Genomic DNA, 14,759 nt, shown 5'->3' on the forward strand with positions numbered 1-14,759 from the left:
TCTCTTATCCTCGTTTCTTTGCGTTGCACGTATTTAGTATATATCAAGACTGTGCCAACTGCCCATCAACGCATTCTTCTTGTTTTGATTGATGACGGATCCTTGTCAGCTCCTTACGTTCCGGTACCGCATTATGACCTAGGGAACTAGCGTTTTGCGCAAGATGGTGCGCCATTTGTACATCGCCGACAACATACAGCAGCAAAGCGAAGGCAGATGGCAGAATCGTGTACACCTCATATTCTGTGACCGACTGCACTTTCTCGCTCGTGCCTTGAGCTGCACAGGTACGAATATCATACTTACCGACTTGGCTCTGTCCGGAATACTTATTCGCAGGTATTCTGAATAGGCCTGGTGGTACCGGAAGTGATAAAGGTACTGGAGGTGGACCTATGGTGCCGCCACCAGTCACCCCTGGAAAGAAAACCGGAAGGTGAAGAAGGCGAGGGAGGCAGAAACAATACGGAAGGTAAGCGGAAGAGGGCAAGATCTGTGACCGGGCTAGTTGCCATCCCGCGCGTAAGAGACACAAAGACAAGAGACCGGAGAGGACAGGTGCTTTCTTCGTCGGTCTATTGTCATTGTGTCCTTTCCGCGCTGTTTACGTAGCTATTAAATACCAACTAGCCAGGTTACACGCCTTGCTTCCCTTTATTTATCGTTCGTGTGGCTCCGTTAGTTGTTTTCGTAGTGCCTGCCCTCGTCGGTCCCTTGTCTTGTGTCTCTTCCTCATTGTTTACGTAGCTATGGAAAGTGGAAGAGGCCAGCCACGTGGACATGATGAAATACGTTTCTAAGTAAAAGTAATGATGCCAAAAAAAAATTCACCCTCATTTAGATCTTCTAAAGCCGTAGAGAGGGCCGCTTGACCTTCAATTATTGCCCCCGCCCCGGTAGTCTAGTGGTTACGGCACTCAACTGCTGACCCAAAGGTCGAGGGATCGAATCCCGGCAACGGCGGCTGCATTTTCGACTGGAGGCGAAAATGTGTGAGGCCCGTGTACTTAGATTTAGGTGCACGCTAAACAACCCAAGGTGGTCGAAACTTCCGGACCCTCCACTATGGCAGTCTCTCTTAATCATATCGTGGTTTTGGGATGTTAAATCCAAGATAATATATTTCTGACCTTCAATTACCTTGGATCACAACTCCGAATAGACAGGGCAATAGCAGTTTTAAAAAAAATAACAAAACACGAGCGATGGTAATGAGTGGAAGTTCAATAGGTGACGCAGAAAAATTCACGTGGCTTGGAATAGAACGCGGTTTTTCTATGGCGTTTTTCTTTTAACGGTTTCTCTAAGTTTACCTTGTTAAGCTTTATTAAATTCGAGCACGAATTATTTGTTTCAAGTTCTGACGCTGGTGAGGTCATTAGGAACGCAATTAAATCAAAGCTTGTGGTATACTCTGGCAAAACAGTACGCAGTCTTTTAACCGTGTTTCATTATATCTTCTCATGCAGGGAGTGCTGACTGGCATTAGAAACGCGAAGAACGTATCGTCTATCTTCAGAATGTCTGATCTATCATATTACTAATTATTGCGGCTTTACTTCCGAAACCCGCCATATGATTACGCGGGGCGCCGTAGTGGAGGGTACTTAAAATTTTGACCACCTGGTGTTCTGTAACATGCACCTAAATCTATGTACACGGGCCTCTAGGATTTCGCCTGCATCGAAATGCGGCCACTGCGGCCGGGATTCGATCCCGCGATCTTCGAGTCAGCAGTAGAGCGCCATAACCACTAGACCACCGTGGCGGATCCCTTACAAAAAGTGATTTAGACAGTCTATATATAGACTGTCTAAACCCATTTTTGGAGTGTCTATAGACTGTCTAAGTGTATTTTTGTGAGAGATCTGATCGATTATACTGTTTGCATGAATTTGATATACTTGTGGCGCCATTATGTGTTTCCTGAGTGATTTCATGGCCAAAAACATTTTGGAAGATCCCTCGCACTGTGGCTATCGATTTCATGCGAAACAGTCAGCGAGTAGCCGCCTATGCCGGATTTTTTTCTTCTTTTTGTGAAGAGTATCGAGATGGGTCGATGTCATTGGGTAATCGTAGTAGCCGTGCCCATATCATCGGCTTGCCGGGAACATCGACTACACTTGAGTGTGAAGGGTACTCACACTCACGATGTCGCTACTCACGTTAAAGCGATGTCAGCTTTATCGCAACGAAGAGCTCGCTACGGTTCGATGATGCGCATGCAATTATTGGTCGTCGGTGTATTCGAGCATCGATTGACTATAGCTTGAGGAGCCAATGTCTATCATATTGTTATAAACTGCAGATAGCCAACACTGCAACCACAATTGCCGTTACACCAACATGATGCTTGCATTAGCTCTTTTTCCTACGTAGTTTGAAGTACTGGCGTGGCTCTGTGCTAGAATACATGACTGCCATCCAGAATGCCCGGGTTCGATTCCGGCTACAGCCATTATTTTTAGACTGCTCCGATTGGGATTTTTCTCTCATCGGCAACGCCTCCGGTGCCGCATTTTCTGCAACACCGAGTCCTTAACGCTGTCGCGTTAATGTTTTCCAAAATCCTGTGCATCGACTGATACAGACTGCGAATCACTTTGGTATACCTGTATACCACGGCCCGTATAATGTGGGTATGCGCCACACGTGACTGGTGAAGAGGGTTTCATGACGTACGCAACAGGCTAGCAACGTTATTCATTTTCTGATCGGTGCATTGTGTTCTTCATACACTCATGTCGTCCTATGCCAGTTTTGGTATATCTCTTTCCGACCTTGTGACCACTGCAGTGGATGGATGGATGAATAAACTTTAATTCGGTCCCACGGAACGCGCCCTAGCACGTTGCGGGCCGCTCCCATGTATGCCCACTGCAGTGGGCATAAAAAAAAGCGGCGCAGAAAAGTAAGCAAATCTAAAACTGGAACAAAAACCACTTCTGCAGCTTCTCTAAGAGGCGAGGAGTATCATTGTACAGCGAAAGCTGTTATCAGGTCACAACTGCAATGGGGTAGTTGTCCGCCGCCGCCGCAGGTGTCTGTAACCATTATCGCGCAAAATAAGCAAAAATGAAACAAAATAAAAAATGGATCGTTCATCGAATGGGATTTCAACTCGAGCCCTTTGCCTGGCCGAGGGTTCGAATTTCTGCCACAGAGCCACACTGGTGCTTGAAACTCAATTGCAAAAAAGACCCTATACAGGCGTCATATCGGGCAAGGAATCGCGTTAATATGTGCTATATAGTATCGTAGAAGATTAAAATAAGAACCAGGCGTCACGCAATGCTAATTGCGCAACGAGTGTGCGGTTTAAAGCGTCCCACCCGATACCAAGTACTCAAACATAATTCTTTATTGTCATCAGCCACATACAGCATCAACAAAGTGCACATAATGCCTTACAGATGTGTAGCGCGTACCTCGGTTTTCCGCAGAAAGACGAATATTGGCATAGTGGGTACTTTCCTACATCACAAAGATAATGACTTGAGGCGTAGTGGATACCTTTCATCTATACTTGTATTAGTTTCCCCAAGAGAGTTCAGGACGGGGGCTCTAGAAAGGCCGCTCTTCGAGCTTGCGCTGTGACTGTGCTGGTCGCTCCGTACAGGCCTGGCGTTTTAAATGCGAAGCATTTCTTAGCGAACCTCAGGCACTCTGGCCGTCGCTATCTATCTATCTATCTATCTATCTATCTATCTATCTATCTATCTATCTATCTATCTATCTATCTATCTATCTATCTATCTATCTATCTATCTATCTATCTATCTATCTATCTATCTATCTATCTATCTATCTATCTATCTATCTATCTATCTATCTAGCCGCCTATGTCTGGGCGCTCTCCTGGTCGTCTGCTTAGCTTGGTGTAGACCAAAATTGGCATGGAAGGGTACGAAGATTTGACGAACGTGACAGTCTGATCGTGACGTGAATAACGTGAATATCCTGTCGCGTAAGTCGTCAAACCCTTTCCTCCAGACACGCGTGGCACATACTCGTTTACCACCGACCGCGGTATAAGGGTATGCGCCACAGGTGATTGCCAGTTTATATCTACCGAGGAACGGTGAGAACAGACATTGGTAACTTAAATGCGAGAGCGTTAAGAAAAACCGACATCGGCAGCGTTGACCCGACGAATCCAAAGAATAAAAAAATTAGGATCCCATCAGGAATCGAACATAAGCATTCTGCGTGGCAGTCAGGTATTCTACCACAGAGCCACGCCAGGTCTAGAAATTGCTTTGGAAAATTACCCTTATGCAAGCGTAATGTCGGCGCAACGTCAATTGTGGTTGTGGAGCTGGCTATCTAATTTTACACGAAAGCAATAAACACTGCATATGTTCTCCTACGATACAGGCGTCATGTCAGGTTAACGTCTGCGCACGCGCACGACCTTGAAAAAGACTCTCTGCTCATAGAAACTGGCGTGTTAGCACTTTCTGAAACCTGGAGCGATGAGCCCACTGCGTCGTACACAGCACGTGGCTTTATTGCAGCTGCGGAGGCGTGGGCACATATAAGAACACGGCGATGCGCAACTTCAACAGTAGGCCGCATCCCACTTCGCCCGGCCGCCATACACCGTACACACACAGAAAAGCAGCGGAATCGGCGAGGTCTGCGTTGTGCATGTAAGTCACAATAACAAAGACAGTTGCGCTACGTAAGAACTGTCAATCTACGTGAGAACTGTCAAGAACCCCTTGCACACACGCACACGGGTCCGAGAAACGTGCGTGCGTTCTCCATCATAACGGACAAGTATAAGCACTACATATCGGCTCACCGCGTCTGGTGTTCGTAAAACCTATGCTGCTGTTAGCATCGTTATGGAACTCTAAACTGGTTATACAACCACATTTGACAGTATTCAAGGTATTTGTGTGCGTGTGTACCATTTGCGCCTATCATTAGCGTCATTTCTTAATCTGTGGCTGTTTAATGTTTCGCCACAGTCACCTTCCCGCCGCATGCTTCTCATTACATTGTTTCCCACGGCACTTGGGATCTGCCCAATTTTATTTAAACGAAGTTGTAGACAGCGTCCGCTTTTTGTCAGTTCGGTTTTCAAATGAATACTGTTTTCAGTCGGTCGAAAGAAATTGCATAAAGATATATGCGACATGATTCTTCCTGTACCTAAGTATTGGTTAATAAATAGTGGGGGCGAGGGCAACCATGTTCCCAAACGTGTCAAGAAAATGCAAATTCAGCCAAACGCAAAACGCTTTTTTTTCAAGTTACATTCGGGCCCCTTGCCAGTTCAGACCTTTCTATATGCCGTGGGGTTCAGATTGTTTTATCTGTGGAAAGGCCCGACACAATAGATCATCTATTTTTGCATTGTTGGGAAGGCGTCTATTTCTGGGACGCTTTACAGAGAACGCTAAAAAAGCAAAACAAAAAGAAAGCTTCATTTGTACTCACTTGGAATCAGATTTTTGCCAATATAAAATGAGGATGGGCTGCCTTTCGATCTAATAATGCTTCTTGGCCTCCATTGTCTATAACGGGCTAGGATGGCCGGTTTTCACTGCGACCCTGACAGGCGACCCGCACGGGTGCTCTTTCGCGAAAGCATTGGTCACTCCGTTGATGTACTCAAACAACAAGATTTTGTACCTGACTGCCTTTCCTGGGTTGAACCCCTGCCTTACCTAAAGGAATTTTATGAGTGTAACTACCCATAGGTTAGTCGACTGTCTTGACATTGCTGCATTTGAGTCCATTATTGTAGGAAGTGTCCGCCATTGGTGATTATGCCGTGTTAAAAACAGGTAAGAAAGAAAAAAAATAGCAGCAATGCTCTGTGGTAGAATACTCGGCTGCCACGCAGTGGGCCCGGGTTCAAATCTCGTCCGATCCTGGATGTTTTCTTATTTATTTAATGTTTTTCTTATTTTGCGCGATAGCGCTTGCGGACACCGGTGGGTGCGTACAGCTACGGCACTGTTGGTGTGATCTCCTAACAGCTTTCGCCGTAAAAGCCATTGCATGAAGAATGATTTAAATATTCGATACTCTATAACACAAATAAATTTTGTCGCGCGAAGACTACGTACATGTAATTTGCATTTCATTTCAATACAGCAAAATTATTATCACTTAGTTTTTACCTCGTTAGTAAGCTACATTTAAATTCTTTGCAGTTGCATTTTGGAAGTACAGTCGCCATGTGTACCTCAGGCATGTCAGGCTGGTACTATGTGCGTAAATATGAGACCGCAATTTTGGAAACGCCGTGAGGTACTTCACATATGCTCTAATAATTGTACCATCAAACTTAAGGTCTTCGAAGCGCGATAAGGCGGAAGTGACTACTGCGGAATTGTGAAACACCATGTTGCCGGCTTTTGCAGTTTCTCTGAAATTACGAAATTAAAGTAAAGACTGCACTGAATCTAAACCAGTAATTTGAGTTCGTCTAAAATCACATGAAATTGTTACAAACGAAATGTCCACAACATCGAAGATGTCTTGCCTTCTTTGTGCCACGGTAACGTTATCGTTGGTTCACACACTGTATGTCAATATGCCATTGCGACATCAGGCATTAATTGTTGTACATCTGTTGCGCAAAACGCCCAGTTACTACAACGACCAAGCGCCCCACGGAACCAGCGCCACCGCCAGCGAGGCGACCGAGACCGGGAGGAGGTGGCATGACGGATGCACAGAGAAGGGCCGAGGAGGCAAGGCGAAGACGGGAGGAGCGAAGGAGGCAGTTAGAAGAGAAACGAAAACAGCGAGAACGTAAGCAGAACGAGACATTTCAGTTCTTCAGCTTGCAAAAGTGTACGTGGAAGACAGCGGAAAAGTTAGGCTACACTGTAACGCAAATCAGTAGAGCAACATTTTTAAAATGCCGTTTTGTTAAGGAAAGTGTGTTATAAGGAATAAAGGAGATGTTAACACGAATATTTATACACTCAGTAGTGACCACTGGCTGAAACAATCATTGGTAAACTTCCTCTGTTTCCCAACGCTGATTTATATCAGCAAGCGGCATTCAATGCGCCGTGTGGAAGCCGAAGCTATGCACCGACATGCAGGATAATTTCCTAGGTATTCGTATTTTGTACCGAGACTTTTTGCTCTATGCAAGCGATGAGATACTCGGTGAAAAATAGAGTCCGTCTCCCTTTGCTTAGCGTCATAGAGAGGTTTCCCAGAGGTCTCACCATAAAGTAATACTACTGGCCAAATCCACCGCCCATCGGCTATCCTACTGTGTTTGTGCAGCAGCGTTCCTGCAGGTAGATGTTAGCTTCCACGTAAAAACGGCCGTAGTAAAGCATTTAAAAAGCTAGGTGCAGTAAAGAAGGAAAACCTGGTTGAGCCAAGCGTTTCCGTGCTCGACTATACATTCGGTTGTAAGCAGCATCGTGTCTCCGTCGTTAACTTAGGGTCCTGTACAAATGGTGTAATTTTGTAACATATCGAGACGCCCGACATTGCTTCCCCAAATGTGTGAAAGTTTCAGAAAAAGCATGCGTTACTACAACCTTGTTTCTGTTCATAAAGAGTAGGTTCAGTTCTATTACGCAAATCAGGAATATCCGTTTGTAGGCCACAAGGTGAACGCGACGAGTGTGTGTTTCTGTACATGTACGACATGGAAGATTTAAAAGGCTACTGATGCAATATTTTGAACGCGAGATAACTTGTGAAATGTATCTGTGCGGTCGCACACGCATCATCTAAAAAATGTCGGCGGTAATTGTAGGCTACAAAATAGTTAGTCAATTTTGAAGTGTAAGCCACGCAACTGAGGCCGAAATACCATGCGACATCAAAATGAACTTCAACGTAATGTGAACAACCAACAACTAACTACTTTACGAATTTGCATTCGCTGCCATGCTCCTCTGCGGGCCGTGCCACTTATTTCAACGTAGCGCTCACGTGTATCGCGCGCGACAAGGACGCCACTGTTTTGTGTGGTCACGGGACCAGTGGTGTTTTCAATGTAACCACCCAGATCCCGGCTCTCTCGACGCCCTATGAAGCCGAAACTGCGCTTGGGTGATGTAAAAACATTTCAAAATATTTAACCGTCATGAGCTCGAGCAACGAAGGTTTAGAGTGGCGATGAATGGCACCTTAGCTACTTATTGCAACTGAAAAAAAAAGGGTAGAACCATTCATGGGCGAATGTTCCTCTTGCGAAGTATTGGAAATCTGCAAACACTTGATACGTTAGAATGTGGGAGCGTCGCCGCGCTTTTATTGCGTAGAAGCCACAAATTTTTTCTCTCCTGCGCAAACGTACCGTCTTTTTCACTAATGTGCATTTCAAATGTAAATTCAGCTCTGCTCTCACTCTGCACGAGGTGTAAAATGTTCAGTGACATAGCAGTTGTCTCGCATTTCAGGTGGACGTGCTCGTGGGCTCAGGCCAAACTGCGGAGTGAGGCCACGAAAGAGAAAAGCGTGCGAAGAACATGTGGACAAATGGTGGTTTGAAGGTCCTTTCAGAACTTGCCATATAGTCAAGGAAGGGCAATGCCCAAACCATGGCGCATTCTTTGATAGCTGTGAGGAGTGCATGGACCGATGCAACCGTAAGTTTCTGATACGCTGGCTCAGTAGGCCCTTCACTGACATATTTTTAGGAGCTGGCTCGCCAGGTTCTTAAGCTGGGGCAAAGTCCCGCGTCGTAAGCGTAACCTTAGTACCAGAGGGGACCGCTACCGGCGCAGCTCGCGCGAAGGAGAAGTCTTCTTCCTCTTCTTCTTCGAGCGCCTTGATGATGATATTAACGCAGACAAAACCACATATAGCATAGCTAACTGTAGCATGCGCACGCTCGCGCGAAAGAGAAGTCTTCTTCCTCTTGTTCTTCGAGCGCCTTGATGACGAGACTAACGCAGGCGAAACCACATTTCCTCGATTTCCTCGACCACACGTTCGGCCACAGGTGGGAGGTCGGCGACCGCTTGTGGTTCGACAACAACCTGACCACAATCGGTACTATAACAAAGTGTGACGTCTTTATATGACAGTAGAGGAATTGTACGGAGCATTCACGGTTTACCCGATTATCTCCGAGCCAGCAGTACAATCATCATTCCCTTCGTGCATATGGCGTGATTTTTGATGTGTTCAAAGCCTGGTAGCCATTCTGGTAATACGATCTTCTATATGTTCCTCCATATATGAGATTATGGCTCGATTTTCTTGTAATCGTCTGACTGTTCGCTTACATACTTTACCTATAGTTCAACTTAAATACCATTTTCTTAATATTTTTTTTTACTCGGTTTGTTGTACGCAGTACATTGCTCGCAAATGCCCGCTTCTATGTTTCAGTTTCATTTTCAACAATATTATTGTATTTTTCTTTCGAAACATCTGATTTAGCATACTTCATTACACCAAAAGAATATGATCTTGCAGCAGATTTTACATCGGCGATAGAGCAGGTTTTTCTAGTTTCACAGAAGCGCTACATCTCTTAATTTAATAATTAAGCATATGACGCTACTCATTATAGGCCATTGCTTGAGCCACTGAGCCATCTCTTTTATGACACCACCAAACATACTCAGTCAACTGCGAGTCGCAGCACGCGCTCTGAAGAGTGTAAGTACAGCGAATTATAGTTTCTTAACCGCTAACATAGCACGGAGCACAATCTTTTTTTTTCTAGGTTTTTGAATACCTGCCCTCTCAAGTTCATTCTAATGTTTTTGAAAATGGAATGTTAATGTTCGCGGAACATTAAAATGTAGCCTAATTGTTTCATTACCTACTAAGTTGTGTCATTTCACGATTACCGATTTACAGGAAGGGATACATGGAGGTGCGCATACATTGAGCGAAGGCTGCGTGAGCAACGTGGAATCTGACCAACGAACCTGGCTGCTGCGTTTTCGGCGGATGCGTGTAACTTTCAAGAAGATTTTTAAGGAATAAATAAACTGCGTGGTATACTGTGAAATCAATTCAGTTGTATTTTTCGAGGTTTATTGAACTGTCGTACGACGATTTATTATGAGACAGCGACGTCTTAAACAGTGGAGGTAGCATTGGCAGAACACGAAGGTAGATCGCGCGCACAGCTACAACAGACGCGAAAACTCTTCTTATTTCTCTTCCTCACTTCAATGGCCCCCGGGAGTGAAGAGGAGCCATCCTGGTGACTATAATCCATCTCACAAGCTGGTTGCAGCAGAATGGAAGCTACGAGGTGTAGACAAACCAAATGCTTGCGTAGTAAAGCATAGTTCTATTTGTAATTGCATTGCAATTGTAGAAGGTTAAAAAACGGCGTTTGTTTGGCACGTGCCACGTCAGAGCAATACGTGATACGCTATACTGCACGATTCGCATGTAGGTCATAAGCATTTAAGTTTGTATCAGTAACGGCTGATAATTGTGATGACGAACCAACATGACAACGCCTATGCAGACGCGATCGCCCGCTTCGATACGAACTCGCGATTGCTGTTTGCAAACTGTCCTGACAGCATTGAATAAATGGTAGAATTGGCTATCGCTTTGTGTCATCCCACGCTGGGGACCAAGTATCAGGTAGTACGTTTCGTCCTTACGATTGAGATTAGCTGCTTGTTCAGCCACGCCTGCTAAGCCTTGTACACCGAGAACTTGAAAATGAATCTTGGAAACAGTGCAAAACAGACACGAACACATTGCTGTCGAAGCGTCAGGACACAAATATAGCGCAAACACAAGCGCCGGTTTAGAACTTACGGGGCACATGTGACTTCCTTATTTTGAGGCGCAAGGAACCAGCATCGACGTGTGCCGTCATGTTGTTGCTTTTTTTTCGGCGCTACCGTTGCTGTCAAACGCTGAGAGCGTTGGTTGCTACCGTGTGCTCGCTTTACTCGGCCAAAGCGCGTTGCAGTTTTTAAATGCGAAGCATTACTTAGCGAACCCCAGACACTTTGAGCGCTGCTATCTATCTATATCTATCTATCTATCTATCTATCTATCTATCTATCTATCTATCTATCTATCTATCTATCTATCTATCTATCTATCTATCTATCTATCTAACGTTGATCTATCTATCTATCTATCTATCTATCTATCTATCTATCTATCTATCTATCTATCTATCTATCTATCCATCTATCTATCTATCTATCTATCTATCTATGTATCTAGCCGTCTACGTCTGGGGGCTCTCGTGATCGCCTCCTCAGCATGGTGTACACCAAAGTTGGCAGGGAAAGGTAAGAGGATTTCATGAATATGACCGTCTGGACATGCCCCGCCACGGTGGTTTAGTGGTTATGGCGCTCGACTGCTGACCCGAAGGTCGCGGGATCGAATCCCGGCCGCGGCGGCTGCATTTTCGATGGAGGCGATAATGTTTGAGGCCCGTGTACTTAGATTTATACCCCGGTCATACTGGCAGATTTAGTGTCATTTTGAGCGAGTGCACTTACGTCCTCAGAATGTCATTTTGGTGGCGCGTTGCTACACGAAAAAGGGGAGTGTACTTTGGAAATGATGGTAATGGCGATGGGTACTTAAGCAGCACAACAGATATTTGTTATGTCAGGCAATGGTTCTTAACTACTAATGTATTACAGCTATAAGCAGCCTCAAAAAATCATTCTTACGTACAAACGCGGCGGCTGCGGCCATTGCACGGTGCGTGCTGGGCATGCCCCTGGCGGTCGTGGCTGTAAACTGCCTGAGAACGAGAATAGCGAAGTAGTTTTTTGAGGTATAATAAGTTTCAATGCGTAAGAATGTCCGTAATAACAAAAACAATAGTTTAACAAATGCTACGAACTCGGCTTCGGATAGTAACTTATTTATTCTTGAGCCACTGCTACCCAGGCTAGACACTCCGCCGCAGCGAAGCGAGTTTGGCGAACGCACTCGCCGTCAAGTGCGCTTTGCAGCTAGTGTCACTAAGCGTTCCCGTGTGACAGCGTACAAATGACACTAGCGGCGAAGTGCACTCCCTCAAAGTGCACTTAAGTTGACTCGTGTGACAGGGGTATTAGGTGCACGTTAATGAACCCCCAGGTGGTCGAAATTTCCGGAGCCCTCCACTACGGCGTCTCTCATAATCATATCTTGGTTTTGGGACGTTAAACCCCAGATATTATTATTTATTATTATTGACCGTCTGGACATGGCATGAATAAAGCAAAAATCCTGCCGCGTACGACCTCAAACCCTTCACTTCAGACACGTGTTCCACACGCACATATACCAAAGGCCGCAGTAAAGGGTACGCGTCACAGGTGTCAGACATTTCATATCTACCCAGGAAGGCGAGAATAGTGATCGGTAATTTAAATACCTAGAGCGTTAATAAAAACCGACATCGGTACACTCTTATTCAAGTCCCGTATAACGTCCGGCACATAAGCGGCCCATTTTTATTCCACCACAAGGTACTCCATATAAGCGGCCCTTCAATCGCCATTAAGAGTGACAAATTCTGCGGTGACGGGCTGGGCCCGCTATATGCGGCCGCGAGCGGACGCAACGTTTATATGGAGCCCGCGGTTTATTGACGCGAAAATTTCTCGAGCGGACGCAACGCTTATACAGGGCCCGCTGTTTTATGCGGGAAATTGAGATCGGCGCCGCGGCGAGAAGCGAGAGAGGGCCGAGCGAGCGTGCTCAAGGCTCGAAGTCCACGTTGGCGTCGTGTAGTGTTTCCTGTGTTGGCGCCGGATGCGGCCGGTGAACTCGAGATACAGCAAACAGCCAATACAGCCAGCGCCTCCCTGAGCTTGGCAATCATATCTGATTTCGTGCGAAGCACGTGCGTTGGAAACGCAGCGGCCGTGCCGAGTTACGTCAGTCGCCTCATGCTGCCTCGTTCGCCTCGCACCGTTTTTGTTTAAAGTATACAAGTTCGTATTGTAGACGTGCCTTTGTTTCTGTTTACTCGTGAATACGCAAAATTGTCATGCAAACAACGCCCGCGACGTCTACAAACTCAACGTGCGAAGGAAGTTTTCACCTTTGATCGCGTTCTCTCCCTGCTCACGCTGCTGACTTATCCCCCCTACAGTTCTCTCTCCCATGCGCGTCGAGCGGTGTCCGTCTCTTTTGCGCCCGCTCCTTGCGTGGTCTCTCTATTTTCGTTGAGAATTCGGTCCCGCGATCGTCTTGGCGTGCTTCAACGTTTCGGCAGTGCCGATCAGGCCGTGCTGCGTGGGATGTACACCTCGACCGACGTCAAAGGCATTCAGAGAGGAGCGTGCAGTTATGATGGCACGTGTGAGTGCAAAGTGTGTCAGTGCGATGTGAGTGTGAGTGCATCAGATTGCTCGCGTACAGCCGCCAGCCAGGGGAACCAGGCGTGCCACATCAAGTTACCTGGTGCTCCTACTGCGGGCACTGCCCCGTGAACCATGCACGACTGCGTGAGTTTATTTCGATGCTCCCAATCTTGTGTTGTGCTGTTAGAAACAAAGCACCGCTCCTAACGAGTTTCTATAGATCTGTGAAACGCGCATCGGAAGAGCCTCTTGCTCGGACCTTTTCTTCGAAATGCATGAAGGTCGCAAATTGTCAGAAAGCGAAACACTGTTGCTCACTATTATGTGGTTCGCGAATGAAGAACGATATCAAGCAGCATCTGCAATTGTGCACCTGAAGCGGATCTATCTCTCATATATTGCTCAAAAACGGAATCAGTATTGTACTTGCATGACTATCGTAAAACGTTCGTAAACAATGTAACTATTTATCTGCGTTAAGGTACTGCAACAGATAAAACTTAGATATTTGTTTCTGGTGGAGAGTTGATAAATTACAATTAAGTCTATAGCTAACTCATTCCATTGAAGAATTTTCTTTCGCACGACAATTTTGTCACAATTATGCAGCAATTTTCGGCGCAGCATATGAAATAAAAAAAAGCTATTCTATGTCTGACCAGACAACAAATACATATGTTTGTCAAGACCACGTTTAAAGGAGATATTCAGGGTAATTTTACGCCCAATTATGCTGTATGCAAACACAAAATACTTTTGAATACAAGAATGTTTTTCTGCAAAAGAGCTTTAATTTCAATGAAAGAAAGACAATATTCAATAAGCAGGTGGTTGCACCACTCTCAGACGTGTGCATTGACAGCCGAAATGACCTGCAAAGTTGTGATATTAGTCTATATACAACAGCACCATTCACTGCATGCATCTGTGTACACAAAGTGGGCCCTTTGAGTCTGCTAAAGTACTCTGACATTGACTTTGAATGTAATTTGTATCATTCACTCAACGAAAGATTATATGTCAAATTTCAGTATTAGAACATCCATGTAGATTGAAGTTTGTTTCCTTGGTGCTGCAAAGAATATTGATATTAGCCTATGTGTAGCCACCTTACATGCGTAGCCACCTTACGTGATGACTGGGAACTGCTGTGTATCCTAGTGTGGACATGGCCTTTAGTTTTTTCAATGAGGACTCTGTCGCTACGCCCACCTTGTTTGTAGCAGAGTTCCTTTTCTGCCATTGAATAGGGTCCAATCAATTCCTTTGTTTAAAATAGTTTAAGATAGTTCAAGTACATCTGTATGCACAAAGGCGTACACACATAAGCAATCATGTAAGTCAATGTAGGCAATCCATTCGGGCCTTTTTGATTGTCCTGTGGTTCTTCCATTTCCTAACAGAAACAGAAACCAGGTATTTCCAGGTTTGCCCTGTGAGCGTGACACTACAGCACTCAAGTTTAGTGCAAAAGGACATGCCCAACACACATGCCATCTGTCACCACCT

The 14,759-nt window shown here is 45.4% G+C and overlaps 1 long non-coding RNA gene across 1 annotated transcript; it reads left to right on the plus strand.

Annotated features, from left to right (window-relative positions):
- Positions 1 to 329: 329 nt before the first annotated feature.
- On the plus strand, positions 330 to 9,958 carry LOC119374856 (uncharacterized). The gene is made up of 4 exons (XR_005180340.2): positions 330 to 472; positions 6,613 to 6,777; positions 8,400 to 8,588; positions 9,814 to 9,958. It is a non-coding gene; the product is annotated as an uncharacterized LOC119374856 (long non-coding RNA).
- The last annotated feature ends 4,801 nt before the right edge of the window (positions 9,959 to 14,759 follow it).

This window comes from Rhipicephalus sanguineus, chromosome 11 (assembly GCF_013339695.2).
Source record: "Rhipicephalus sanguineus isolate Rsan-2018 chromosome 11, BIME_Rsan_1.4, whole genome shotgun sequence".
Classification (NCBI taxonomy): Eukaryota; Metazoa; Arthropoda; class Arachnida; order Ixodida; family Ixodidae; genus Rhipicephalus; species Rhipicephalus sanguineus.